Genomic DNA, 27,562 nt, shown 5'->3' with positions numbered 1-27,562 from the left:
TGCCAGCGAGACGCCGGCCGTGCTGTCACGAGGTTTGGGGGAGGCTGGCTGCGCGGAGCTCCCCAGCCCCAAAAAACAGCATTGGGGCGCGCAGATAGGGCCAGCACGATGGGGGCTTCTCGAGGAGCATCCACGGGAGGTCCCGGTGGGGAGGGATGCGTGGCCGTGGGGTGAGTGGGTGGGTGATGATGCATTGCCTCCCGGGACGGGGTGAGCATCAGAGCGTGGGTGGGCAGCGGGTGGGCGTGATGCCAGCGTGGAGCTGCCTCTATGCCGACCTTGCCCAGCTCACTGCCACCTCCTCTCCCAGCCGAAGGGCACACTCACGTGCCCAGGGGCATCACGAGTGGGTGCCTGGGCTGCTGGTGCTGCTCCAGAAGGGGGGCATTGAGCCCTTCCAGGTCTAGGATGCTCCTCGGCGTAGGGATGCTTAGATCTACCTGAGATGCAAAAACCCCATCCCGTGGGATTTTGAAGCAGCTCCGTCCTCCAGAATGAAATCCACTTAAAATTGATCCGTATCTGGGGGGCTGGAGAGGATCCCTCAGTCCTTCAGACAGATCTCTTTCTGTGTATTTGGAAAACCCCCGGGATGGTGAGAGTTAATCCTTCATCCCAGCTGCTGCCCTCCCGCGCCCAGCAGGAGCAGGACTTGTGCTAGGCCAGGGGCTGCTGGCAGGGTAGGAAAAAAAACATTCAGACCTTTTACCTCATTTCCAAAGGTTTGGACCTGAAGGCCCTGGCAACACAAGCTGCCGGTGGGGGGATTGGTGATGCGGGGCTGTCCTCCTCACCAGCCCCAGCCCGCATCCTTGCTGGTGGGATGCCCACTGTGACCTCTGCAGCAAGGTGTGCAGGGGTCTAGGGTGCACTGGGAGTGTTTTAAACACAAAAATCACCTCTATTGTCTTATATTTTTTTCTTTGATTTGACCCAGGAAGGTCTGCTCTCGTACACACCCGATTATAAATTAGCAGGGTGGTAAAAACCCGGCGAGTTGCTTTATATATTTACATAACCACACAGAAGTGCGAGGGGGTGGCACTGTGTAGCCGGGGAACAGGGTTTGACCCTGAGGAGCTGGAGTCCCAAACCACGTTCCTTTGGCCAAGGCCAAAGAAGCCTCTGCAGAAATCTCAGGGATTCTTGGGAAACTGAAGCAAAGACATGACTTGGGGCAATGAAGACCGAGTTTGCAAAATGTTCTTGTTATGCCCGTAGCTTGCTAATTTTCCTTTTGGATCTATTTAGTGGATCTATTAGTGGATCTATTAGTGGATCTATTAGTGGATTTATTACTGGATTTATTAGTGTTGCTCGGTTATCAAGTCTGTCTCCAAGCCCAGCCCACCCTGGAGGAACATCACGAAGTCTCTGCAGGGCAAAGACCCCATGAAACTCAGCTCTGCTCCCCACGGGTGTTCTGAGTGACCAGAACCTTTTCTCAGGGAAAAGGTGGGCATTTTAGGAACAGCAGATTAATTTAAATCGAGTTCAACTCCATTCTAAGGCTCTTCAGGATCAATCAACACTTCGGTAGAGCATCTAAGCTTGATTATGAGATGGTCTTAAGATAATCTCATGCATTAGGCAGCACCTTCCTTACATCCCTGTTTCTTGACGGGCCACAAATTCAGCAGAGCATATTTTTAAGGGACTCAGGGAATCCTTACAGCGGCACGGGGTTCCCCTCGTGGTAAGAAGTTTCTCACGGCAGGGCTGGCTGCCTTGCTGCCGTTCCCAGCCCGTGCATGGCCGCGTGCGCTCGCAGATTCCTTCCTAGAGAGACGCGCATAGTTGAGTGCGTTGAGTATTTGTCTTTGAGTCAGAATTGCTATTTAAGAAAAAGAGGGTTGATAGACTGTGGACAAAGCTACTTTTGTGTTTCCTAGAGACTTGCCGGGCTCAAAAGCTTTCTGTGCAGCATCCTTGCAGCACTTGAATCCTGCTGCAGAGCAGCGAAACCCATCTCATCCCTAGGGAGCTGCGTGCGGAGAGGATCAGCTGCCCTCCAGTTTTAATAGGACACAGGACTGGGCATAAGGCTGTTTGCATTATCCTTGTATTCTAATTTGGGGTATAAAGGAATTGGCTACAACTGTCTGGCCATGTACATCGGGTCTGAATGTGACGGGTCTGGGTTTCTGGGGGAGGCAGTAGCAGGGGAAATGATGTATGAAATGCTCCTGTGCCATGTTGTGTAGGAGCAGTTCCACACCATTCCCTGTCCCTCCCTTCTCATTTATAGGGTAATTCTCATGGATTTATGCAAAAAAAAACAACACCAAAAAACGTGAAAGCTGGGAGCATCTCTCTTTGGCCAGGGGCAGGAGCCTGCAGGCACGGGGCAGACAGGAGCTGGATTTCTCTCTTGCACTCAACTTTCTGTTCGTAAGGAGTCCCTGGAATACGAATAGGATCCTTATCAAACCAGGTTCATCCAAAGGACAAGGCCATATTAATTGTTTGCAGAACTCCAGCAAATAAACAGCATTCCTCCTGGTTTCGTATTCGGCTGCTTTGGCTCCAGTGGCCACCTCAAGCAGGGCCCACGGAGCTGGGCAGCCTGGGGTCAGCGTTGGACCGTGCCCAGCATCCCAGGTGCGAGGTCGAGCACTATGGAAACATGTTTATGGGGGAAAAGAAGAACATCCTTCTTATCTGGGGGTCTGAATGCAGAGGGGAGAGACGCTGTGAGCAAGGCTTTTTCGTGGAAGCCATTTACCATGCTCTGGGAGATTGGGAGACAACAAGGGGGATAAAATGCAAGCGTGGGGCTTGGCTCCTGTCCCAGGGCAAGGATGGGCAGCCTGAAGGACTGGAGTGCGTGAGGCCAAAACCATCAAGACTTTTGAGAAAAAAACAGGCGATATAAGGCATTGCCAGTGCCTCCATCATCCCCTGACATCTCCACCGTGTCTGGTGTGTCCTCTGTGGCCAGGCTGGCCATCTGCCTAAAGCAGAGAGAAGAATTTGCGTCTTCCTTTGTCTCGAGGTGGCCAAAAATCCCCAGATTATCCCCAAATGGGCTGCCCTGTGCAGCCATCGTGGCTCCCCCCAGCACATCTGGGTGGTTTCTGGTGGGCGGCCAGGGGTCTGCCCGGGAAGGAAGGGCACTCGCTGGGCACAGCCCGTGGCAAAAGCTCCTGTCGGTGCCGGCCGCGCTGCCGGCTGACCAGAAGGGCTCACATCTGCAAAATTCCCATCTAGGGCTAAATTTAAACACCCAAATGTAGAGTTCGGAAGCCCAGAAAGCAGCCCAGCCCTCATCTGCAGTGGCTGCCTCTCACCAGCCCTCCTTTTGGCAAGGAAGGAGCTTTTGTTTTGCTGGGACTCCGGGCCAGCTCGGAATAATACGGCCAGCAAAACCCTCCCTGCCCTGGCACAATGAGGCAGTGCACTCGGTCCCCAGCTGGGCAGGAAGGGAGCACCCCAAAAAGCACCCTGAAACAGGACAGAGGGTTCTGGAAGCTTTCTTCTGGTGCTCAGCCAAAGCTCAGCACCACGATGTGGGAGCTGGGATGAACTGGGACGGAGCGGTCCCATCTCCACGGTGCTGGGAATCGAGGAGAGGACTATTAGGGTCTTGCTCAAAGTAGGCGTATGACCCGGTCTGGCCGTGCTAACCCCATGGAAAATGCCTACGGCGCAGCAATGTCCCCCCACTGGTATTTTTAAGCAGTTCGCTGAGGACAGGGAGATAGTGGGTGCTGACAGGAGCCTGGCTGCTAGCGGGGCTCGTGCCTGGGCTTACACATGGGTTTGTGCTTAAGGGGAGGTGGGAGGGAGGGTGGGTGACGGAAAGGCGGCAGGAGCACGCAGATGTGATGGGGACACCAAGCTAAAAGTGAGTGTCCAGAGAACTCACACGCATATATCCACACGGGTGTCCTCCCAAATCATCGCTGTGCCAGGGCAGGCACGCTGCGGATCAGCCCACTGCAAGTCTTTGAGAGGTTTGGGTTCCTGCACGGGTAAATACAACCGAGGGAAACCTTGGGGTCAGCTCAGGATAGTTAACAGCCTGTCTTAAAAAGAGATCTCGAACAAAAATAGGAAGATGCAGACGCACAAAGCCTTCGTGTGCCCTGCAAAGGGGTGATGCTGTGGGCAGGACCCTGCTGCTCGCTGCTGGCTGCGTGATGCCCGTCCAGAAGGGCATGGGGTAAGGCTGAAGTTCCCTCTGAGCAGCCCCTGTAAGCACCCAGCGTCCTCCCCCCGTGACCACAGAGGGGCTTGAGGGGCTGGAGAGGGGCCTCATCCTGTGCCAGCACGAAGGCTGGAGGAGGTGGGTCTCGAAATGGAAGCACAGAGTGCACAAAGGCTGGGACAGCCGTTCCCAGGACCTCTCCTCCCTCCAGCAGCACTGCTCGGAGGCTAACAGGGGTGAAAGAGAGGGGAAAAATGAAAGTTGCTGCTTTTTTTCAGGGCCTTTCCCAGGAGTGATGCCCACCAGCAGCCTTCCTGCAGCAGCACGACCCTGGCACGGTGAGGGGACGCGTTGCAGCATCCTCTGACCCCACAGAGCCCCGGGTCTGTCGGTGCCACTCGGGGCTCGCCCCTGACTCACATCCTTGATTCATCCCAGGGCAGGGCTCGGCCAGCAGCCTGGGCTGGGCTCTTCCAGCTCCCTCGCCTCGCTCCTGCCGGAGTCACCCTTTCTGCTTTGAATTAAGAGACGGGAAGGCAAGGCGGGGAAAAGAATCAGCAATAAAAAGAGATGGAGCCAGCCCTGTGCTGGAGCCCGGAGCGATAAGCATGCAGCAGGGAGGAGGAGGAGGAGGGATGGGGTTGGCCACGGTCACGTGCAGGGATCTGCTTTCGGCACGGCCGGCGTGTTTGTGGGGCAGGGAGGGTGCGACATGGGCCCCGGCTTCCAGGAATCCTCCGAGCACAGGATATGCGGCGGGGAGCGAGTAAACATGATACAATAGCTGGCCTGTAACTCGATCGGCGCCCTGCGCGAGCTGCTCCCCGCCCGGGGACCTTGGCGGCTCCTCGGGGTGTCAGGGTGCCGTGTTCTGGGATGTGGGGTGCGGGGCGATGGGGGAGGCCCTTTTGGCACAGCGGTGGGTGAGCTTGGCTGCTCTGGCTGAGCAAAGCGGGGAGCATGGGGGGGGACCCCCAAAAAATAAATCTGGGTGCACATGGAGCGCACGGGCTGGGCAGCACAGCCACAGGAGAGGATTTCAGAGAGCAGCTGTGGATTTCCAGCTATATTCTTCAGCTCACGGTGGGGAAGGATGGGAGCAGGCCATTTTTTCAAGCCCTCGGCTTGATTTCTTTGCTGCAGGCGCGGCGGGCAGGGGCTGGCCGACCTCTGCAGGAGCAGGGTGGGTTTCTGACCACCCGCCGCTTTATTTGTATTTTTAGAGCACGCCGCAGGCACGAGGTCCCTGCAGCAAGTGAAATTCCAGCCTGCAGCTCCGTGTCCCCGTCCCGCTCCTCCAACAGCCAGCAGCTGAGCCGGGGCTCAAGTGTCCTGGGGCACGGAGGTGGGGGCCACGCTCCGGGTGCCGAAACAGCGTCACCCCGTCCCGGGGAGGGGTGGGGACCTCGGGGACGTCAAGGAGAAGGCCAGAGCGTACTGTGCTCGCTGGAGGGACCGATGAGTCGGCAGCGTGGTGAGTCAAAAGCTGGGAAGGGCAGCGAGCAGAGGGAGATGCAAGGGGGTTAAAGCCGGCCAGCACATCTCCTGAAGGCGTCTCAGGGCTTGCTGATGCAATTCTTCTACGGCCTCTTGTCCCTCTGCTGAGAGCCACGAGGGCTGTGAGGTTTTTGGGCTGAGCACCGGCACTTTTTGCTGGCTGCAGCCTGAGTGGCAGGGTGCTCGTGGGCTGCAGGGAGGTTTTTGGGTGCCAGCATCACTTGGGTGTGATGCGGGAAGGGTGCGTGGCCGGCAGCGTGACACCACTGGCTGCGCACAGACCTTGTCACCAGCACCGGGGTGACACATCCAGCCAGGGCTGGGGCTGGACGGCGAGTGACTCAAGCAGGCGGCCGTCCCAGGGCTTGAATCACCACCGAAAGCAGCCCCTGCCTGGCTGCTGGGGCTCACAAAGCTTCCTGCTTCGGCTGTGCACGGGTACATACAGCCGCTGCGCACCTACGGAGCTCGCCGTGGGCTTCTTGGAGAAGCGGAGCAGCTCTGGAGCACCCAAAGCTTCCCCAAAGGACCAGCTCCGTACCACCTCCCTCTCGTGGAAGAGGGAGAAAACCCAATATGCTGCCAGCAGCAATGACAGGCATGTGGCACACACCGGGAGGTGTCAAAAGATGCTCACGTCAGCTTTGCCAGCAGCCCCGTGCCTCCTGCCCTGGCCGTGTAGGGAAGAGCACCCGAGCGATTTGCCTTTTGGAGCCTTTTGTTTCGTGGGCCAGCTCTCACCTACGGCAAAACCGTCTGCAGGAGCGGCCAGGAGAGAGCTGTGCCCTTCCTCCCTGCTTCGAGTGTCAGGTACCAGCATTTCCCACTGCTCCTGCACGGGAGAAGTGCCACACTTATCTTTAGGGGCGCTCGTGCCAGAGAGAACATGAATATGAAATATCCATTCACTTGAGGGTTGGCTTGGGGAGGAAATTTAATTTTTTTAAGCATTTTTTTGTTTGAATACATCTCCTTTTGGCAGCCAGCGCAGCATTTTCCACTTGCTCCACAGCGTGCCTGGTGGTAGCTTCCCAAAGATGCTTAAGGATGTGCATCCTTGCTCTGTGGTCCTCCTTGGCAATACCAGCACGAATCTGTGCTGGGGGTATAAATCTTGCCTCTCCTGGAGGTCTGGGGCTTCTCTGGGGCTGTCGTTCCCTCTCTGAGTGTTTCTGGGGAGAGGAAGCTGCGGCTAACCTCACCGCAAGCACAAATTAGCTGGGTTTTGTTGCTTTTTGGGTTGGTTTTTGTTTTGTGCTCGGCTCGAACAATAAAACATCTGTTCCCGAGCCTGGCAGCTGGAGCAGAATGAAATGACGTTAGCATCAATTATCCTCCGGGATGGGGAGGATGACAGGAGAATGGTGCAGATTTCCTTAACGCGGAATAACAAACGAGAACAGCTTGGCTAGGTGTTTAGTGCTCCCGGACAGCGTCCAAATAGCAGCCCTGCTCCAGCCCTCCTGCTGGGATGCCCCAAGTCGTGCACGGCGGCTCCCCGTGCCCGCTGGGCTCTTTGGTTGCCAAACGCGTGCCACGGGGAGATGCTTCTGCAGTGATCGAAGAACAACGCCCGTTTTGGTGGAAGCCAAATGCAGAAGGATTGCCCGTCAGCAGCAGGGACCTTTCTCAACGCACCGCCCCCCGAGCACCCCAAAATTTGGCTCTGCTTCCACACCCAAGGCTCTGGCCGGGTCGGATGTGCACCCAGCAGTGCTGGGGTTTGCAGCAGGATGGGATGATGCAGGATCACGTTCCCCGGGCGCAGAAAGGGGCCATTAACAGGAGGCAAGGGGGGGAGCGACTCGGCACAAAGGCTGGGATTTGTTGGCACCCGCGGGGAGCAGCTGCCGAGTGCCAGCCGGCGGCGATGCGCAGGCGCGTGATGCGGCCGCCTGACCCCGCCGTGGGGCTGGCAGAGGGCACCGAGCTGCCCTCGGAGGAAACCCAGGCACGCTCAGATGGGCAGCAACCTGGTGGTTTTCTTCCCGAGGTAAGCCAGGCACGAGTGTTGCATCCCACAGGACTTTCTGCCCAAGAGCTGGGTGCATGCAGTCACCGCTACGGGTGAGTTTTGTGCTCCAAGGCCACACGGGTGCCACAAACACACAACGCACACACAAAATCCTTTTATTTCCCCATCCTGAACCAGAAAAAAAATAATAATTTCCCTGCATCCTGGTAGCAAAGAGAAGAAATGCAAGTGTGGGAACACAGCAAAATGGTCACGGAGCAGCAGTGCTGAGCGAGCTGCCTCATACCTGCACAGCCAGATGCCTGAATAGCTTGACGCAGGCTTCAGGAAATAATTTGGGCTGCTGCAGTGCTGGAGCCACTAAAATAGCTTCCCTGCTCTCCGGGGAGCTGTGAATTTTTAGCCTGACAGCTCGCAGTGCCCCAAGGGGCGGGTACAGCTGGGCTTGCTTTGAAAACCTGGCGACGTCGAGCGCCCCTCGCATCCTCTGCGACGTCGGGGGGCTCAGGTGGTCCGGGGGCGCAGCTGGGCTGAGCTGAACCCCCCGAAAATTTGGGCACTGCTGGTTTTATGTGTTCTGTCTGAGGCACAGGACTCTGATCTCCTTCTGGGCTCTACTATTAGGGGTACCAACAAGACACACCAGGATGAAATTACCCTTGGTGTCACCTGGGCCGTTTAGCACCTCTCTTCTGCAGCTGGGAACTCGCACGCTGGCCTCTCCAAATTGAGGCAAACTGGGACAATCTCCCAAATCCTCACTCGGGGGAGACTGCAACGTTAGGAGCAGAGGCAAAGGAAGGTTTAGATTAAAAGTAAATAAATCATTTTGTCCAAAACCAAGAGAATGCACCCCAGTCTGTCTGTCTTTTGCTGGTTTATGTGCTCTGCTCTAGCCGGTTTTCTCGAGCCTTCCAGAAGCCAGTGTCACCACGGTGTGCACCCTCCCTGGCTCTCCGGGGATCAGCCCCTGGTCTCGCCCTTTTTTCTTTTTGACCCACTTTGTAGTGGCCGACTTTTCCCAACTTGCTGGGTAATCCTAAATCCTAGGAGGCCGACGCCTGAACATCCTTTGAGGACCTTAATCCCCACCTACGGTGCTCTGCTGGCCGGTGGCACCGGCTGAGCCTCCCGTGCACGGCACAGGGTGCTCTGCAAAACGTGCCCCGAGGAGCACAGGTGCTGGCAACGGGGCTTGGGGGCAAGGAGCCGGCAGGGAAGGGCCAGGGTGTATGGCACGGCATAGGGAGCACCACATAGGGAAGGGAGAGGCATGATGAGAGGATGAGAGCGAGCTGCTGGGGAGCACAGGGTGCATGCAGCGCGTCTGCCCTGGCTGCACGGGGGCTGCCCCCACCCCCAGCCCCGGCTCAGCATCGCAGCAATCCCACACTCGCTCCCCATCACCCCCTCGTTTCAACACCCCCCCCCCTTCCACCCCTGGCTTGTTTGCACAGCTCAAAATGTTCTGGGCATTATCAGTGTTTGCACTTTTGCCTCTGTTTGTGCTGCTTGCATTTCGAAGGCAATAAAGTCCAGCTCTGTTTGCTTACGAGGAACCTGTATTTTTCCCCCCGCTGGGCTTTATTTTTCCCCCCAGCCCCGAGCACCCCACGGCTCGTGCCGAGCATCACCCCGTGGCTCATCCGTGACCCTCCCGGGGGGGCTGAAGCCAGCAGCTTCCTGGGGACCAGCTCCGTGTGGCTCGTGGCCACCTGCCCTTGCATGCCCCAGGCAAAGCTGCTTGGCCCCGGCTCAGCCCGGGGGCTTACGGAGGTGCCCGCTGACGGCAGCGGGCACGCAGGTCCCCCCCTGGTGCCAGGAGGTGTCCCCCCCTCTGTGACAACGCCTCCGGGTGACACCTCCCTTGTGGTGACCCCAGCCTGCTGTCCTGTCCAGGGGGCTAAACATTAACAGGGGCTGCGGCCAGGGCAAGGCCAGGGGAGTCGCCGGAGGGGATAAGGGGAGGGAGCTGTTTCGGGAGAAAGCAGCGCGCAGAAAGTGTTCCCACTCTCTGGTGGTCCATGTGCCGGGCATCTCCCACCCAGCTGCTCCTCCATCCTCCTCCTCAGCTCCCAACCTTCCTCCCTACCCGCTTCCTACAGCTCTTATGGTCGAGCAGGGGCTCGCCGAGCTGCCCAGTGCGTTTCCCCATGGAGAGGGCACTTCTTGCATCTCCTGCCTTCGGGCTGGCCAGGGGAGAGCTGCTGGGGATGCACCAAGGTGGGCTCCCACCAGCCCTGCTGCTCCCGCGCTGCTTGGTGAGGCTCCAGCATCCCTGCCAAGGGGCTGAGCCCGTTGCAAAACAGCAGCCAGGGCTCTGCCCCTGTTCCTGGAAGGGCAGCTCCTCTCGCAAGCGATCCCTGTTAACGTCAGGTGTGTTCTCCGGGGCACACGTGGAAAAGCCTTGGCGATGGCTCCGCACCAGGACAAGGCACAAACCCCCCAGCCTGAAGGCTTCGCGAGGGGCTCTGCTCCCGAAGCAAGAAGGAAAAAGGTGAAACCCTCTGCTGACCTTGGCTGCAGATCCTGGCAGCAGCCAGCTCCCGAAATGCCTGCTGGCCACGGCCAGCCCTGCCCTCTCCTGGACACGGCTCTCTGGGAAGCGGCCCGGATTTTGAGAAACGCAGGATTAGCTGTCCGAGGGGGTCAGCTCAGCCCAGGCTGTTTGCGAAACCTCTGTGCCGATTTATCATGCGAGCTGTCTTCCTCGGAAAACAGGCTCACGGGGGCCGGGAAATGCGCGCTGCTCGCTGCCTCCTGACACCTCCTTGGCAGGCAAGCGCTGCCTGTAATTAATCCCCAGCCCTGGAAAGCTGCCTGCGACCTGCCCGCTCCCCCTGGCGAGGGCAGGGCTGGGCACGGGGTGCAGCTCCTGCTCCATCCCGGCCCCCAGCACCTCTCCCCCTGCTCACAGGTCTGGGCCAACACTTTTTGGAGCCCTCCAAGCTCTGCTGTGCAAATTTCCTTAAAGACTGGTGATGCCAACGTGTTGCGGGCATCCCAGCGTGGTGTAAGCCCAGGGGACGGATCCTACCCAAAACTGGGGAGCTTGGTTCTGGAGGTGCTCACCCTGCTCCCTGAGCCTGCAGGCAAGGAGCACAGAGCACTGTGAGCTGTGCTAATTGCTGCCTGTAATCCCCGGATTATGTTTTACTGCTCGCTATATCCCCCTTCCAGCTCTGTTCCCTACCCCAGGCCAAACCCAAGCACAGCAGGGCTTGGGATCCTCCCAGTTAAGCACTATTTTGTGTTTTCCACCGAGATTTCCAGGCAGTTTAACACACGACACAAGCACCCAGTGGGGTGCAGCGTTCCCCTCCCAAATCCCTGCTCCCATCCCGGGCACCTCAGACAAACATCCCACCCCAAAGCCGAGATAGCTCCGCTCAGCAACCCCGTGCCTTTTTCTGGGATGGATATAATGAAAAAGCCCATTTTGGGGTGTTTTCCCCAGCTGCTGGGGTCCTTCCTGCCCCGTGAGCCTTGGGCAGAGCTAACCGGGCACAGATGCAGCAGCGACGAAGGTGACTCCTCGGGAATGGCCATGCTTCATCCCCGGATCCGCGGCTGCTCATGCAATTATGGGGGCGAAACAAATGGAGGTTTTTGTTTCAGCAGACACGCTGCTTGCTGGGGGCCTTGCAGGAGATAAATCTCTGCCCTGCTAATTGTATTTCTCCCTCCCTGGCTTCAAATAAATGGCTTTAAGCTCTCCAAAGAGGTTATGGAGAGGGATGGAAAGGAACAAGGGAGAAAGGGGTGCCACGGGCTCTGCCAGCCCATGGAGAGAGGTGAGCTGGGGGTGTCCTGAGGGTTTCCTGAGGTAGTTTATCATGAAAATCTTGATTTGCTGAGCTGGTGCTGTGGGGCACCAGGGGTGGCATTTTAGGGTCTGCACAAGACCGCCTTGTGGGCTTTTAAAGGGCTTTTGAGGGTGTCTTGCCCACAGCCCAAAAGTCCTTTTGAGCGTTGCTTTCCAGAGTGAAAAACCCATGGGAAACTGCAGGTACAGGAAAGAAGAAAATATCCATGAAATTTCGTGTGAAAACCAGAACTAAAGATATTTTATTCTCTTCTTGCACACGAAGCAGGAGGCACATGAGCATGGATCAGGTAACTCTGCTTAGCCTGGCCTGAGCACGCTGCAATGAAAAGCTGCATGTGGACCTGCTTGGAGTGGCGGTGAAAGGACATTTAGGAGTCTCCTTTTTTTAATATTTTGTTGTCCCATCCCTGCACTCAGCAATAGGGCGTTTGGTCCCTGAAGCTTTTCTCCAAGAAAAGTACACTGGGCATGTTTACAGAGTCTCACCAAAGTGCCCTCAGCACGAGGCCAAGGACGTGAGCCCACCTCGTGGTAGCTGCCGCTCGCTTGGTTTGGCCGTGGTGCTCAGCGTGCAAAACGGTGCAAGCTTTGGAAAGCACTAAAAAAGAGAAATAACAACGCATGGGCTGGTAGCCTTCATACAGCCTTCAGCGGACATGAGCTTTAGGTGCAGAAAGGCTCTCCAGCAAGGTACCCACCCCCTCTCCCTACACGTGCCAAAAATTATTGAAATTCTTCTCATCTAATAGCCAGATAGTGGGCTTGCGCTCGACCGTCTGAAGAGCAGATGCAGCTCTGGCAGGCATCCAGACGAACACTAAATGAGCATTTATATATGTCTTTTTATATATAACAGGGGATTTTTTTTCTGCTTCTTGCATCCGCGCCATTCCTCAGGGTACAACTCTCCGTTTGCTTTTGCTGTTTCAGCCGCAGAAAGGCCAGAGATGGGATCAGGAACAGAAGGAACCTGCTCCTGCTGCTGGGGGCTGTGGGGAAAATGAGAGCAGGGTGCGGTTACTGCTCCATCCCCGTGAGCTTTAATAATTCCTTCATCACTCGGGGTCCCCCCAAAGAAGCTTTGCAGGTGCCAGAGGTGCCTCGAGATAAAATCTTCACTGTGAGAGGCGGATACAGGCACCTGCTGGGGCGTGAGCATCCTCCAGCGGATGCCTCCAGCTCCCTCCCCACGGCCGCCCCACCAGGACAGGCTGTTTGAGTGCGCCGCCAATTTCCTCACCTCCTGGCAATTTATCTGCAGAAGCAAACTCCGGGCCCAGCCCCGCCGTCCGGCTTTTTATTCCTCTCGGTTTTCCAGCCAGCCGAGCCAGGGCCCGAGCAGCTCAATCAGCGTGGCCGAGGTCAGACCACAAATCAGGGCGTAGCCAGCCGGAGCCTCCCGACGCAGCTCCCAGCCTTGGGCTCCCGCGAGTGATTTATTTTCTGCCTGCTGCTTCCTTATTTTCAGCACCTCATTATTCCCTCGGTCCCCGCCGTGCCCCGTGCAGGATGCCCGGGCATCCCCAGGTGCTGGGCAGCAGGAGAGGAGCTCCACGTGTCTGGAGGACAGGGTTTGTGCCTCCACCGTGGCACAGCCTGATTCATTTTTGCCTCTGGGCAGGTTTCCTTTTGCAATGTCACCTCTCTGGGACAGGCACGGGATGTGTCTGGCCATGCACTAAGTCCTAGCAGCCAGCCAGCTCGCGGCACAGCCGTGCTCCAAGCCCAGCTCCTCCGGAGACTTGCACAGGAGCACAGTTGATTTTTATCCATCCAAACCTGCAGCGTGGTTTCTCAGCTTCAGCTACGGAGATCCTGGAGCAGGGGTTAAATTTTTTTAATGCCTTTCCACATCTTTTTCCCCAGCTAATGAGGACCTTTGTGCACACACCCTCTGGGCTCATCAGAGGTGTCCTGGGGATGACACCGGCTTTGGTGCGAGGGGAGGGATGCACAGAGCTGCCTGTGGGCCCCTACACGATGGGATATTGGGGGACAGGGGGTGCTGAGCTTGAAGAGGGGCTGGGGGTGTGCATGGGGCTCTGCACCTGCTTGTGCAAAGCTCGCCAGCAAGCCAGGACTTGGGTTACTCCTTATCAACGGTGCCGTAGCAGAAGAGGGCTCCCGTCTCCAAAAGGGCTCCATCCCCAAAGGCGCCAGAGACGTAATAAGCTGCTTTAAAGGTTTCTTTTTTCCCAATTTCTAGGCCGGTGGGAGCGATGGCCGTGTGAACTGCCCCCTCTTCAGGCAGCAGGGCTGAAGGCCTGCTCCCCGCAGCGCTCCCCAAAGCAGCACAGCTCTCCAGCTCCTCTGCGCCATTTGGGGAGCCGGGCTCCCGGTCGGCTCTGCCCGAGGAGCCCTTGGTGATGCCTCTGGATGCTCCTGCCCTGGAAAAAAAAAACCTAAAGCTGTAAGAGTCCCCTAACCTGATCAAATAAAATGGTTGTGGTCCATCAGACGAGCTGGTGAGCGAGGAAGAGGATGGTCAGCTTCGCCCCCCCTGCCCAGGGGGGTTGTGTTGCCGATGTGAAACCATACGGATGGCACCAGGAGGGGGACAAAGGGGCTGCAAAGGCACGTTTCAAAGCCTCTTTATTTATTTGTATTTTTTTTTTTCCTGCTGGAAACAGAGGGCTCGTAGCCCCAGGCAGAGCAGAGCAGCAGGGGAACCTCCAGCAGCAGCTGTTTTCCAGGCAGAACTGACCGGCCTTCCTTGGCATGCAGGCACGGGGGGGGTGAGCCTGACCTCCTGAATTCGTCAGCTTTTGGGGGGCTTTGGGGCTTCCCTTTTTGGGGGTGTGAGAATGGAGATGTGCAAAGGAGACTTGGAGCAGAGGGTACCTGGGGCTGGATGGGGCCAAGGGATTTGCCACACCTGTGTAGGTAACCACATGCACGGGGCAGAGCCACGGGGCACGGATAATGCTTGGTTGCAACACAAACCACATTTCCCTTTTTTTTATTTCATATTTTACTACCGGAGGAAGCTTCATTTGGAAGGAATCATCCGAGCTCAGCTCCAGGCCGGCTTTGCAGCGTGCAGCAGGCGAGCGGCAGGGATGCGAGCTGCAGGGATCAGAGGAAAAGCTCCCCCCGGGCTGAGGGGGCCGAGGAGCAACCCCCTGCATGCCAATCGCCGGAGTCACCCCCGTGGTCCTAGAAACCAGCGCAGGGTCCTGGAAACGCTGCTGGGAGAGAGGCTGCACCATAAATTTGAGATGCGAGGCAGCCCCGGAGAGGCAATAAATACGTTGGCGTGCACGTCCACATGCCAGGCTTCGCACCTCTTTGCACTTTGACACCCAGACACGGGATCTGGCCCCTGGAGTATGCCCTGCCACATTACCAGAGCTCTAACTCCCACCTGAGTCCTGTCCAGCGCCATTCCCAGGCTCACCCCCCTGTAAATCTTATTTCTCCTCTCCGATCCCTGCTCGGGCTGGCTCGTGGCCGAGTGTCCGTGGCTAAAGGTGGGTCCCGTGGTGCTGATTTACAGCCCCCTGCCGCCGTGGCTGGGGCTGGAGCAGCTTAATGAAGTGCGAAGGAATGGGCAGCACGAGGCACCGAGGCTGGAAAAAATACCAGCCTCCCTCGGAATAATTTCCTCCTGACCAGGCATGTCCCACAGCCCCTAAATCTGTCTCCCAAGGGATTTAATAAATCCCCTGCGCTCCCCCCCCTTGGATCGGAGGGTGTGTGAGGAAGGTGGGGCCACCTCAGGATGAAGAGCTGGTGCAGGGAAGGTGCAGCTGGCTGTAACCCCTGAAATCCTCCTCGTTTTACTTTAGATTTGGGAAAACCAGCCCATTTCCTGCAGCTCGTGACACGTGCCATACAAAATTCAGCTCCTGAGCTGGTGGTTTGCCTGGTGTTTGCTACAACTGGCTGTAAACCCTGCCCGTGTCCTGTAGGATCCCCTACACACCGTGCCTGTATCCTATACCATGGTGTCCTGTAGGATCCCCTATAACCAGCCCTGGGTTCCCAGCACCTGCCCCCTGCCCAGCTCTGCATCCACGGCACCCAGAGCAGCGGTGTCGCTGCTTATCCTTATTCCTGTCGCATCCTTATTCGTCCTGCAACCACATCAACCCAAATTTGTGTCATCCTCGGCATCCGTGCCGGAGGTGTGCGGGGCCAGGAGGCGGCCGGTGGTGCCGGTGAGCTGTGCACCACAGGAGCTTTTTGGCTGCTATAACGATATAACTTGGTGGACTGAAGGAGAGGGGCAAATGTTGAGAAACAGATGATAAAGGAGCAAAAGACCCCAAAACTGTTTCCAGAAGCACCACCTGGGTGCAGATCCAGCACGGCCCAGCTGGCAGGCGACGCGGGGCAGCTGCCACGGGACGTCCCGAGCTGCTCCGTGGCTTTCCTCACCCTGCACAAACAGTTTATGCAAGCAGCCCCGGGCTCGGCCTCTCCCTGGGGTGGAGCTCCCCATGGGGACATCGTGCCCTCGCCAGGCTCTTGCAGACATCTCCCAAAAGATTGGCACAACCCAGCTCCTGCCCCGCAGTTTGGCCCGCTGCTGGGACAAGGCTTCGGCGGGGTGCGAACCTGCTGCCGAGCACACAGAGCTCCTCCGGCTCCGGCTCCTGGCTCTCATCGGTTGCTACAGCCTGGAGAAACTGTGTGTGTGAGCAGGCAGCATGGGAGAAGTTGGCCAAAAGTTTGCCAAAGAGCCAAAAATCTGTATTTATGTCAGGGGTAGGCACCGCGACCTGATGCTCCCCATCCCAACCCCGCTGAGCGCAGCTCACGCTTTGCCTGCTGACATCCTCCTTGGCAAACTCACCCACAGACAAGCCAGAAACCCCCAAACTGGTTAATTATTCTTTTTCACATTGTAATTATCCTCTGAATTGGAGGCACCTGTGGAAAGCCATGGTTTGGGGGGGCTCAGGCTGTACAGAGGGAACGATGGGGTGACCGTCCTCGCCACCCCGTGTGCTCGGTGACACCGGCTGCTCCCCGGGCGCTTTGGGGAGGGCTGGAGCCCCACCAGCAGCCGCTATAAACCCGCTTCCCGGCGCCTCGGCACGGCTTGATTTACAGCAGCCCAGCCTCCAGCAAGCGCAGCAGCTGTTGCAAGCCAGGAGAGGAAAAACAGAGGAGCTGGGAGGGGGTGGGAAAGCAACCAGGGGCTTTTCAGAAAAGATCTGGTTGGACCTGGGGAGGGGGAAGCCCTGCTTGCCTTGCTCTTCTCCCCCCTCCTTCCTTTATCCCGCTCCTAAAAAAAATCTCTGCTCTGCCTGCGATGAAAAACAAGGCTTCCTTGAAATATATATGTATTTTTTTGTTGTTTATATTGTTTTTTTTTTTTTTCGGGAAAGGACGCGTGTGCAAAAGCGGGGGCAGCCTCCGAGCTGAGCCCTGCGCCCCCCCCCTCCCCTCCTCCTCCTCCGTCCCCGCAGAAAAACAAGCGGGGAGGAAGAAAGGGAGCAGGGGAGGAAAACATGCCGTTCCCTGCGACGCCGCCTTGGCAGCGCGCACATTGGCCGGGGCCTTGGGGAAAAAAAGGGAGCCCGCTTTGGTGTTACCGGGCAGATTTGGAGATTTTTGGGGGGGGGGATGGAGACACCCGTGCGCCTGCGTCGCGCGTGGAGCGCGCACAGGGCGCGTTTTGTGGAGCTGGATTCCAGCTCGCCTCCGCCAGTGTGCTGGGACACGGCCTCAGCCGCTTTGTTTCTATCCCTGGTGCCATTTGGGGAGGCGGAGGGGGGACGGGGATGGTGGCGGGGGGGTCCCGCTCTCCCTCCAGGGTTGTTCTTCACGGCGAGGTGCCCGGCTGAATGTCCCCTTTGTCCCGGGAGAGCCGCTGTGGGCACCCAGCCAGGGCAGGGGCTGCCCCCGGGGGGGCTCTGGGGGAGGGAGGGGAAATAGGAGGGGAAAAGGGGGAAAAAAAATAAATAAAAGAGCAGGGGTTGGAAGGGGAAAATGTCACCGTGCAGAAAGGGGATTGAAAGGGAGGGGAGAAGCACGGCCAACCCCTTTGTCTGCTAGGCTTTGGTATCAAAATGGGCATTTTTATAGGGGAAGAGGAAAAAAAAATACCCCTGCTGCTGCCCCAAAATTTCATCCCCCCTCCTCCACGCCATGTCCACAGGCAGCCGATGGACAGGACACGCAGTGCTGTGCGTGGCACAACCCACCCCAAACCCACCCGCCAACTGCTCACCTGCCTGTGGCCACCAGCCTTGGTTCATCCCGGTGCCATCTCCTTCTTCAGCAGCGCACGCTGAGACTCTCCGAGGATTTTACACCCCAAAATTATACCCCAAATCCGGGGAGAGAAACTGAAGTGGCAGCAGGAAAGGATTGATTTTATTCTTCTACGTGTAAAACCCCATTGATTTCTCTAGGCCAGAGAGCAAGCAAAAAGGAAAACCCTCTCCCCACTCCCGGTGCCCGATGTCTGCTCCATCCTGCTGCATGAGGGCTGGCTCTGGGCCTGGAGCATGAAAAAGAGGGGGGCTTTCACCCCTAAAAGTTACTTGAGCAGCCCGAGTTTTCAAAAAATGTATTTTGGAGCAGCCCAGATGCCGTGCTGATGGGTATCACGGGATGGCGAGATCCTAATGTTGGCCCTGGAGTGCCAAGCTGCGGGGCTGGCACCCGTTCAGCTGCTGTTATTTCTTAATTCTGCCCGCTCGTTAGCATGCAGGCCAGAAAATCCATCACTGTCCTGAGCAGCGGGAACAAACAGGCCCAGGGGGCTGGCTACTTTGGAAACCAGCGGGGTGACGCGGGACCCCGTCCTGCTTCCAGCTTCCTGGGGGTTTTTGGGTGATGTCTGCGTGAGTTTTGCTGTGGGATTTTGTTGTTAATTTTCCCAGGGGAGCAGACATCACTCCAAGCAGCACCTGCAGCTCACGTCCACCACATCACGGGCACGTGCACGGAGGGATCATCCACCTGGAGGTATCCCCATCCCTGGAGGTGCCCAAGGCCAAGTTGAATGGGACTTTGGGGGCTGGAACTAGGTGGCCTTAAGGTGCCTCGGACCCAAACCAGCCGCATAATGCAGCTCTGTGACCCCACCAGCCCCGTACTTTGCTCACCGTGATGCCGCCAAATCCTCCCTGGCCACCAAGCACAGCGAGGCACTGTCCTGGAAGGGGAGGCAGGGAAGGTGAGGGCAGCCTAGAAGACGTGTCCCCGTGTACCTCTGCGAGCCAAGCAAAGCCCAAGACAAAGGGATTTTGAGAGCCGTGCTCATTAGAGAAGAGGGCGAGGTGCTTTTCCCTTGAGAGCGATGTGAGCGTCTATTCAGGGTTCCTCATTAGGACTCAAATGACCTGTGGACCTGTCCCAATTGTCGGCTGGGCTCTCTGTGCTCCTATCAGCAAATGTCCACTGGGCAGGTCACCCAAGGGAAAAAGAAAGGAGAAGAAAGCACGCAATTAAAAAGCAGGCCCTGCCTTGTCTCCAGCCCCAGCTCAGGGATGCTCTGCTGGGGTGACCCAAGGCATGACCCAGGCCCCTGCCCTCCTCCTCTTCACAGTCCGGCCGGGGCCAAGACCAAGGGATTTTAATTAAAACCTCTTTCCAGCCACAGTGGTGGGCATTTTGTCTGTTAATTGCGGAACGGGGGACTGTCCAGTTGGCTGGTGCACCCTTCCCAAGCCCCGAGCTGGGAACACCAGCACCAAGCACAAGGACGGGCTTTCAGAGCACGGACACGTACAGAGCGAGAGGTGAACGCTTGTCACCGTCATTAGGAGGAAAAAAAGAACATTTTCTGCTGCTTGGTAGGGGTGGAAACCAGGCTGAGAGCCTGCTGCCAAGCTGGAGAGCCAAGGTGGGGAAGGACAGCCAGCAACCAGGTCAGGGGGTGGCCGTGCGCTCGCTCCAGCCCCACGTTTCCTGGGGGCAGGAGGATCTGCAGGGGGATGAAGACCATCTGAAGGACAGTTACCCGGAGGATGATCTTCTGGGGGAAGGTCTGTACCTGCTGCTCCAGCAGAGGTCTTGGCGGGGCTTCCCTGAAGGTTTTGGTGTCAATGGAGAAACCTTGTAATGAGAGTCCCTAAAAGTGCATCCACCTTTCGCATGATGGCACTCAGGCGGTGTCTTATGGTCACGGCAAGACCTGTGGATAGTCCAAGGCTCTTCTCTGCCACCTTCAGACAATGTCAAGTCCTCTCTTATTGTACGTTCTTGCTCCTCAAGCTCAAAGACTTGTTTTACACCACTGAGCTCTGCATCAGTCATTGCTCCCACCTTCCAGGTCACCCCATTCCCTCTAAAAACCCACCAGGCTCTCACAGTGTTCCCTGAAGGAGCACGCTTCGGCTTCCCCCACCAGGATGGGCACCCTCTGCCTCCGGAGAGCTCCTCTGGTGGTGGAGATGGAAGGAATCCTTCCAGCTGTGCATTCCTCTCTCTGAAAACAACCCGGGGCACGCACGTGGGACACTTGTGTGCCTCGCTAACACGCTTACCAGCACCCAGCTCCTGCAGCCCGCAGCAGCGTGCCAAACCCCCGCACCACCCCGGCCAGGAGAGCACCTGGGCTGGACTCCACCCGGCTGCCAAACCCCCTTTCCTCAAGCCACCCCCTCGTTACGCTGGTTATAATTACCTGCGAGCCTAATTGCACCCTTTCCTCATGGAGAAGCGAGCTCGGAGATGCTGCTCCCACAGAGCAGTGGAGGTTTGGCGGCGTGCTAGGAAGCTCCTGGTAATTAGCGAGGTATTTTTATAACCTGTAGTGAGCCTTCCCAGCAAGAGAGGGGATCTAGGCATGCCAAAGCTGCTTTGTGTATCCGAAGCGTGCTGCTCGTGCCCCTCGCTATGAAGCACTGCTAGCGCCAGTCACTTGGTGGATGCAAGGAAACCCCAGCTCCTGCGAGGGCAGCGGTGTGACCGTGGCACAGCTTCACATCTGTGCTCCTGGGTTTGTTTGCTTGGCTTGGACCACAGGGAGTAGCACAGAAAAACAACGTGTTCTTCGGTTACGTCGCCAAAGTGTCACCTTGAAGGGTTAGAAGACCCCTCCTCTCCATTTCTAAGCACGGCACACGCTGCAGGAAGCCCTCTCCCTTTATTTTGCCCTGAAATCATCACCAGCCTTCCCCTGGAAAACAATACCAGCATACTTGTCATTGAAGGATGGTGCCCCGGGGGCAGAAACATGCTGGTAGGGAAACCGTTTTCACTTTCAAACTGGGCTTTGCTGTTTGGAAACTCTCTATTTCATGTTCCCCTTCCCAGCCAATTCACATTTTTGCTTCAATCTCTGCAGCCTCGGCCGGGCGCTGCTATGCGGGCTTGTTGTTGGTGTGTCATGGAGAGCAACACATACCTAAGGGAAGGAGTCAACGCCTGCTGGAGACGGGCCTGGCCGAGCTCCCTTTCCCCCCTCCCCGCTCCAAACGTCCCCCCCAGCTTTGGAAAAGTTTGCCTCCAACTCTGAACTCGCTTGGCCCCACTGCTATAAATAGACGGAACAAAACCTCCCGGGCCAAATGCCCTGAGTGTTTAGAAAGCTTTGATCCCGCGCTGCTTTTGAGAGCTTGATCCCTTCCTGCGAACGCAGCTTGTGACCACATTGCGCCTCAGAGCGGGGTGAAGGGGGGAGGCTGAGCCGCCAGACCCCCGGCATGCTCCTGCATCCCTCGCTGCATCCCTGGGGTTTGGCATCCCGTGGTCACTGCCCTCCCTACCTCTGCATTTCCAACGGGTTTTTACGGGCAGGGCACGCAGCCCCCAGGTCATGGCAAGCAAAAGAGCTTTTGGAGCAGAAATCCTCTTCCTTTGGGGAGCAGAAGCCAGCGGTGCCGCTGCGCGAGGCGCTGCGAGGAGCAGGGCAGGGCGCTGGGGATAACACACCCACAGCATCCCATGGGGAGGACAGCCAGGACACAGAGCAGCTCCAAAACACCTTGTGCTTGGCCACTGCTTTTCCCCTACCGAGTGACTTCAAGGTAGCTACGGGAGCCTTGGGTGCAAACCCTTCTTGAAAGGAAACTCCCAGAAGCGTGTGGAGGTGCAGCAGCGAGCGCTTGCTCCCTGCCTCCTCACCTTGCCCCGCACAAGGCTGCGGTGGTGCAATCGTGGCGCTGTGGAAACGCAGGGGAGCTGGCACAGGCTCGGGCTGGCGGGGGCCCAGCCCCACAGCTGTGTCCCCGGGGAGCTGGATTAGCTAACAGCGCGTTGGGAAAGGGCTGAGGTCAGCCCCATCGCCCTCTGTCACTGACAGGCATCTCGCTTGGGGACGAGGGAGCCTGGAAACCACTCCTTCGGGGCAATTGCAAACACAGCAGCAGGGCTTTGCGAGAGCAGTGACACCCCGTGCAGGGAGCTCAGTGCAGAGAGGGGTGGTGTTCATTCCCTCCTCGCACATCCGATGGGGCTCGGTCCCCCACAAAGGGGCACGGTGAATCCCTTTGCAGGGGGCACCCAACCTGGTCGGCATCGGCACAGTGCCTGGGCTCACCGTATCTCAGCTCTCCGAGGATGCTGGCCTGGTTGTCTGATCCCTGCCCACGCTTTCTGGGGTGCTTCACCCCCTTTTTTCCTGCTGGTTCCTCACCCTTGGACAACCCTCATCCATCCATCCACGGCGCCAGCATCCAGAAACCCCCTGGAGGAGCTGAGCACAGCCCCATCACCGCCGCACACCCCGGAGGGCTGGCAGGGCACTACTTCGGAGGCGAGCGCTGGCTCGGGGCTTTGTTTTGTGTCCTGTTTACCCCGCCGAGAGGAACAGAGGAGTTCAGTGTGCAGGAATCTCGCGCCCTCGCCCCGCTCCCCCGCCACACGAAAGCTGCTGAGCAAACAGGAGGACACGGAGCTGCTCGCGCCCCGCTGGCACCCGCGGGCTTTCGGTACAACCGGCCCCGCTGCCAGCTCTTGCATAAGCAGCCGGCTCAGCTCGGCGCTGTTCTCGGGGCTCTTTTCTTCTTTTCTTGCAAACCAAGCAGCATCCCGCCCCGCCAGCCAAGAAGGACCCCTCTCCTGCCTCCCTCTGAGCCCCTTGAGGTTGTTTTCCCCCCGATACGCAGCCTCTCCCCAGGCTCAGTTCAGCTGGCCGTGCCCATTAGTGATGCTCGAATCCCACAACACCACCAGCCACCACCATGCCATCCCACAGCCCACCCCGCCATCCATCAAGGCTCAGCACTGAGGCTGCTGCCTTCTCCTGATGGAAAAAAAAAGAGATGTTTCAGCCCAAAAAATACCTCCATAACATCAGACCTCACCTCTTCTCTCCGCCTTGCACCCAGAGCACTGCAGGAGCAGTCACAAGAGGTGCCACCAAGGCAAACTGTCCCCACAGGGGACCAGCTTCAGTGTCCAAGAGGAGGCAAAGCCAAGGGGCTTGGGATCAGGAAAGGATGTTGGATACAGGGTCTGGGTCCCATGGGTGCCAGGGCCACCACCAGAGCATCTCTGCAGGGGCATCTCGATGCAGTCCCCTCCCCACCATCCTCCACCCTACAGAAGGGGTCTTGCGCCCTACACTTTTTACCCTATTTAACAATTTCTGATTCAAAGCAACAAATACGGTAACCAAAATGGGTTCCATGGGTTTCACGCCATTGGAGCCTCTCTGCTAACAGCCCCTTACCAGCATGCTTCCTCGGGGGGGATCTCATCACCTCACACCATGGGTACCAGAGCAAATTAACTCGTACTTGGAGCTGTGGCAGGATCAGGCAAATCCTGGCTTGGCTAGCTCTCTTCAAACTACATCTTGCAAACAGAAGGGCTGGAAACAATTTTGCTTTAATTGCTTCTCAAAATGCAGCCAGCAGATGGTTTGGTAACCCGAATTCATGACTCTTTCCACAGCTCCAGGCTGCTGGCTTTGAATCCATACCCAAGCACGACCCAGGTAGCGAGGGACCCATCCTGCCCACTCTGCCAAAGCGCGGCCACGATGCCAGGGCAGGACTGCACTAACAGGAGTGCAAACATTAAGCAAATGGCACTGGGGCCGCGCAGGAGAGGCAGGGACATTAAATCACCCTGGTCTCCAATTCCAAACATTATTTTTGGTTGAAGAAAAGGGGCTGGCTGCTCCTGGAGAGCACTCACATAGGAAACCCAGGAATATGGGGCAATTTGCAAGCACACCACAGCCTGTGGTCAGGGTCACCGTGCTCAGAAACGCCCTGGTAAGCCCGGGGAGCCTGTGGGTGCGTAACATGGGCTGCAGCCTCCTGGAGAGTTCAGCACGGTGCTGGGGACACGCCGTGGCCACACATCCCTTTGTCACCTGGTCCTTGGGGCTGCTCTTGTGCACCCAAGCCTGAGAGCATCCCAGATACTCCTGAAAGGAGAAGAGCCTGGCTGGCTCTGCTGTTGTGAGCAGTTTGTTCTCCGTGCATTGTCCTCACCTTACCGTGAACACCTCTGTGCTCAGCGTCCCGGGCCCTGATGCACAGCTCTGCCCCAAAAACATCACAGCCCGGATGAATTAAGGCTGCCCCGAGAAGCTCGCACACGTCTCGTGAAGCAGGCTTGTTTTTCTGCTACAAAGTAATTTGAAATTCTTGGAAGGCAATCAGGAAAGTACAAAGTATTCCAGCTCAGGACAGCCTGGGACTCATTCCTTAGAGGCACAATGGTTGTTTACTCAATCCTTCATACATTAATATCTAAAAATTCATGAGTTCAGTTGTAAACAAAAAGTACTGGCTTTGCTGGGTTGTCTACTTTAACAACAGTGGTTCTAGCCTGAATGCTGATTTTCTTGTTATCTTTATTCTAATCTTGCTATCAGAGGGTCAAGATCTTGCAAAAAATTATGGGAAATATTTCAAGCCCATTTATTTCTGGTTTTGAAATGCATCCCTCTGAAACCCAAGGCCAAAGAAAGACTATTTCAAATCAACATCGAGGAGCGCGGGCAGGGAGAAGGGCTGTTTGTGCCAGCACTGGCCTCTGGCTCCAGAACAAATGAGCAAAAAGCCGGCCGCGGATGCGTTTGGGCTGGAAGTCGGTGGAAGATTGCGAACAATTGAGAGGGAAGGTCCCCGAGGCAGGCTCCTAAGGGGACCGACGGGCACTAAATAACCTGACCCCAACCTGTTTGCAAGGCACAGAACAATTGCCTTCTGGAAGCACTCACACCAGCTGCCTGCCAGCGGCGAGCAGAGGTCTTGTCCACATTCATCAGCCCGAGGGCTGTGCAATCCCTGCGAGCCCAGCAGCCAAGGACTTTTCCCAACACTTCATCTGAGGAAAGCCTCCCAGGCTGCATCCCGATGGCAAGCCAGTGAGCCCAGCTCCTGCAGGACGGACACGGTGCAGAGCTTGCTGAAGCTCACCTCCGCGTCCATCTGGTGGGCTGGCACAGCCACAGGCCCTTATCTCGGCTCGGAGCAGCCTCCCGGCCGCCAGCTGGACCCACCTGAGGACCTCTCCCCTTCCTGTGTCCAGCAGGGAGCTGGAGGGAGCGAGCTGAGCTCCTCTGCTGGGGATTGAGCATCTGGGTGTGCTGCAGCATGCTGACCTCCAGGGGCCTTTATCTTTGCTGCTGTCAGAGGGCAGCTGCTGATTGCAGCCTGTTGGAAAGCCCCAAGCAGGCTATCTCCCGAGGACAGCAAGCCTGGACAATCACCTTCACTCTCTTGATAAGGCTTCAGTGAAGAAGTGAGCTCCCAGGCAGGTTCCTGGAGTGCTCGGACAAGCCCAGTTTCACCCAGCACAGACACTGGAGAGGAAACGCTCCCCAGTTCTGCCACTCTCCCTCCCTGCCCCGTGAGAGCCAGCAGGACGTGCCTCAAAGAGCACTCATGGGACTCTGATCTCCGCCTCGGTGGCCAAAGAGACCTCCACTGAGGAGAAGTCCCTGCTGCATCGAAGCTGGTTCTGATACAGCAAAGCCTGAGGTAGCACCTGGCTCCAGCCTTCCCCTGTGGGATGCTCAGCTCTGTCTGCACACAAACATGTCCCTTTAGAAGAGCCCGAAGCCTGTCCCCAAACACAGGCTCCCACCAAGGAGGACACAGGGACCTACACTGATGCCTCTCTGACAAATATCTCGTTCTGATGTACAAAAAAAAACCAGCAGATGGCTTCAGGGGACGGCGATGGGCTGGGGCACCATCCTGCCCCCCTGCAGCGACCGCAGCGAGGCACGAAGCCCAGCTGCTTTTACAGCTTGGCCGTCCCAGCTCCCCAGCGCTCGCCCATCCTGCTGGCCGCCCGGGGCCGCCCCGTCAGGCAGCTCCCTGTTTGTCTTGGACGACCTCCTGCAGGACCAGCGCTTTCCAAGTCCTCCTGCACGGCCGAGAGCGGATTTCCTGCCGTTTGATCTAAATTTGCCAGCCGCTGAGGCGAGCGCCTCCTCCTTCCCCTCACCAGCCCCAAGCTTTCCATCACCCCAAGCCGGGGGCTGTCGGGGAGCAGGGGGAGAGGGCTGCCGGGCAGGGAGCTGGTCCATGCCTGCCCCGGCCATGGAGAAGACATCCCCCCGTGGCCAGGAGGGCTGTGCACGGACACGCAGTGCCCTCTGCTGAAGGGGACACGGGACGGAGCAGCACAAAGCTTTGCAGGCCTCTCAGCATGGCCGCCGGGCCTACAGCCGCCCCGCCAGGCCTTCGAGGTCACCTGGAGGGACTGAGGCATCTCCACGACCCTCCGTGGTCCCTCAGCCCCCTCATGGTGCATGCTGCTGGGTTTAAGCAGCACTTTGCATCCCATGCAGTGAGCACAAGAGAAACGTGCTGCATTTTCCTCACGCTGCATGGGGATGGCAGGCTGCAGGGCCGCCCTGTCCTCACACATAGATGGGGCACGAAATGGAGACCTTTCCCTTCCCAGGCCACCAGTGAATGACTCCCTGGGAGCACAGAGATGGACATTAAGTCGTCAAAGGCCCAGGAAGGGCCCTCGTGATGTTCTCCTTTGCCAAAGTACGGCCCTGCAAGCAGGGGGTCAGCGTGAGCCCAAGCTGCAGCTGCTCCCAGAGTGCTGCCCACCCAGGGTGCCATTAGAAGAAACCGCTTTGTTTTTCCTTTCCTCCATCCTCTCAAACCCTCCCCAGTTCGTTTGGCTGTGAAGAACCTTGAGGAAGGTTTCTACAACACAATACAGGTGGCAAAGTCCACTCCCTGTTAATTAAGAATCCCTGGAAGAGATAAGGCTTACCGGCACCCAGAGAATGACAGAGGTTTATAACGCTGGCAGCAATCTGGGCCCCAGCAGGTTTACGTGGCACAGGCAATGTCCAGGAGATAGGCATCATCTGCTGCTGGGATGAAACAGGCTCCTTCCCCCACTGCAAAGCCTGCATATTCCTTATCGCTGCTGCAGGGAAGGGCACTGACAGCACGCAGTGTGTTCGTGGGTTCGTTGTTTTCCCCTCTCCGTGATTTTTTCCAGGACTCGTGGGTGATCAGGACACAGAGCAAGCGGTGAAGGATCCAGCTCAGTTCTGCACTCGATGCCAAGGCAGGGTTGTCTTCCTCACTGCTTCCAGCCATGGCTTTTCCTGCACCTTCCAGCCCCTGCAGCCTGCAGCCACTTCGTGCCCTCACATCACACTCCTGCTGCTGGTGCTGCCGAGCCAAGTGTCTTGGTGAAGGGCTAAAAATGCACGAAAAGTGAAATGAACAGCACATGAAATCACACACGGCATCACCCCAGAGCCTTGCTCAGGACCTCCTCGCTCAGCCTGATTTCTCCCACTCGAGCACCTTTGTGGAGGTATCAGCCTGGGACACACAGCAATGAGGGATATCCACAGCCTCCATGAGCAACGCATTCACCTCGGGGGCTGTGCCTCTTTCCCTCTGCCTTGTTTCCTGCATGCCCGATATACAAACATCTCGTGGATTCCCCCCAAAATATTCCCCATTTGGACATGCCATTTTCCCAGGGGGTCCCTGGTGCAAAGCCTCCCCTGCTGGGACATTTCACCGCTGGGTAAAGCATGGTGCTTGGTGCCGGGGCTGTTCTGCTGGTGCTGACCCCGCTCTGGGACTGCCCCGGTAGAGGTACCAGTCCCCCAACACCAAGCTAGGGGCCTGAAGTCCCAGCCTAAAATTAAAAAAAAAAAGAAATCGGAGCCACACAAATTCTCCTGAGAGGGAGAAACAAGGCTCAAGATATGGCACGCAGACCTGATCCTACAGCCAGCACCTTCCAAAGT

At 57.3% G+C, this 27,562-nt stretch overlaps 1 protein-coding gene and 1 long non-coding RNA gene across 10 annotated transcripts in view; one reads left to right on the top strand and one right to left on the bottom strand.

The window, feature by feature from the left end:
• Nucleotides 1-14,718, top strand: LOC137860337 (uncharacterized). Of its 2 annotated transcripts, XR_011098849.1 has the most exons (4): nt 1-170; nt 5,374-5,624; nt 13,326-13,386; nt 13,658-14,718. It is a non-coding gene; the product is annotated as an uncharacterized lncRNA (long non-coding RNA). The 2 variants fall into 2 exon arrangements; XR_011098848.1 differs by lacking the exon at nt 1-170 and having other exon boundaries at nt 4,411-5,624.
• Nucleotides 12,135-27,562, bottom strand: part of LOC137860334 (zinc finger protein 92-like) — a 34,025-nt gene continuing 18,597 nt past the window's right edge. Inside the window, exons 6-7 of one of the 8 annotated variants that reach the window (XR_011098845.1) lie at nt 16,298-26,997; nt 12,135-12,440 (exon numbers count right to left, since the gene is read on the bottom strand). The gene's annotated coding sequence lies outside the window, so the exon portion shown is untranslated. Of the gene's footprint in view, nt 12,441-12,691; nt 26,998-27,562 lie in introns of those variants that run through there. The other 7 variants (XR_011098844.1, XR_011098840.1, XR_011098842.1 and 4 more) reach the window with 7 other exon arrangements.

Source organism: Anas acuta, chromosome 8 (assembly GCF_963932015.1).
Source record: "Anas acuta chromosome 8, bAnaAcu1.1, whole genome shotgun sequence".
In the NCBI taxonomy this organism is placed as follows: Eukaryota; Metazoa; Chordata; class Aves; order Anseriformes; family Anatidae; genus Anas; species Anas acuta.
Note: the sequence above shows the minus strand (reverse complement) of the source record. Positions and strands in the feature narration are given on the sequence as shown.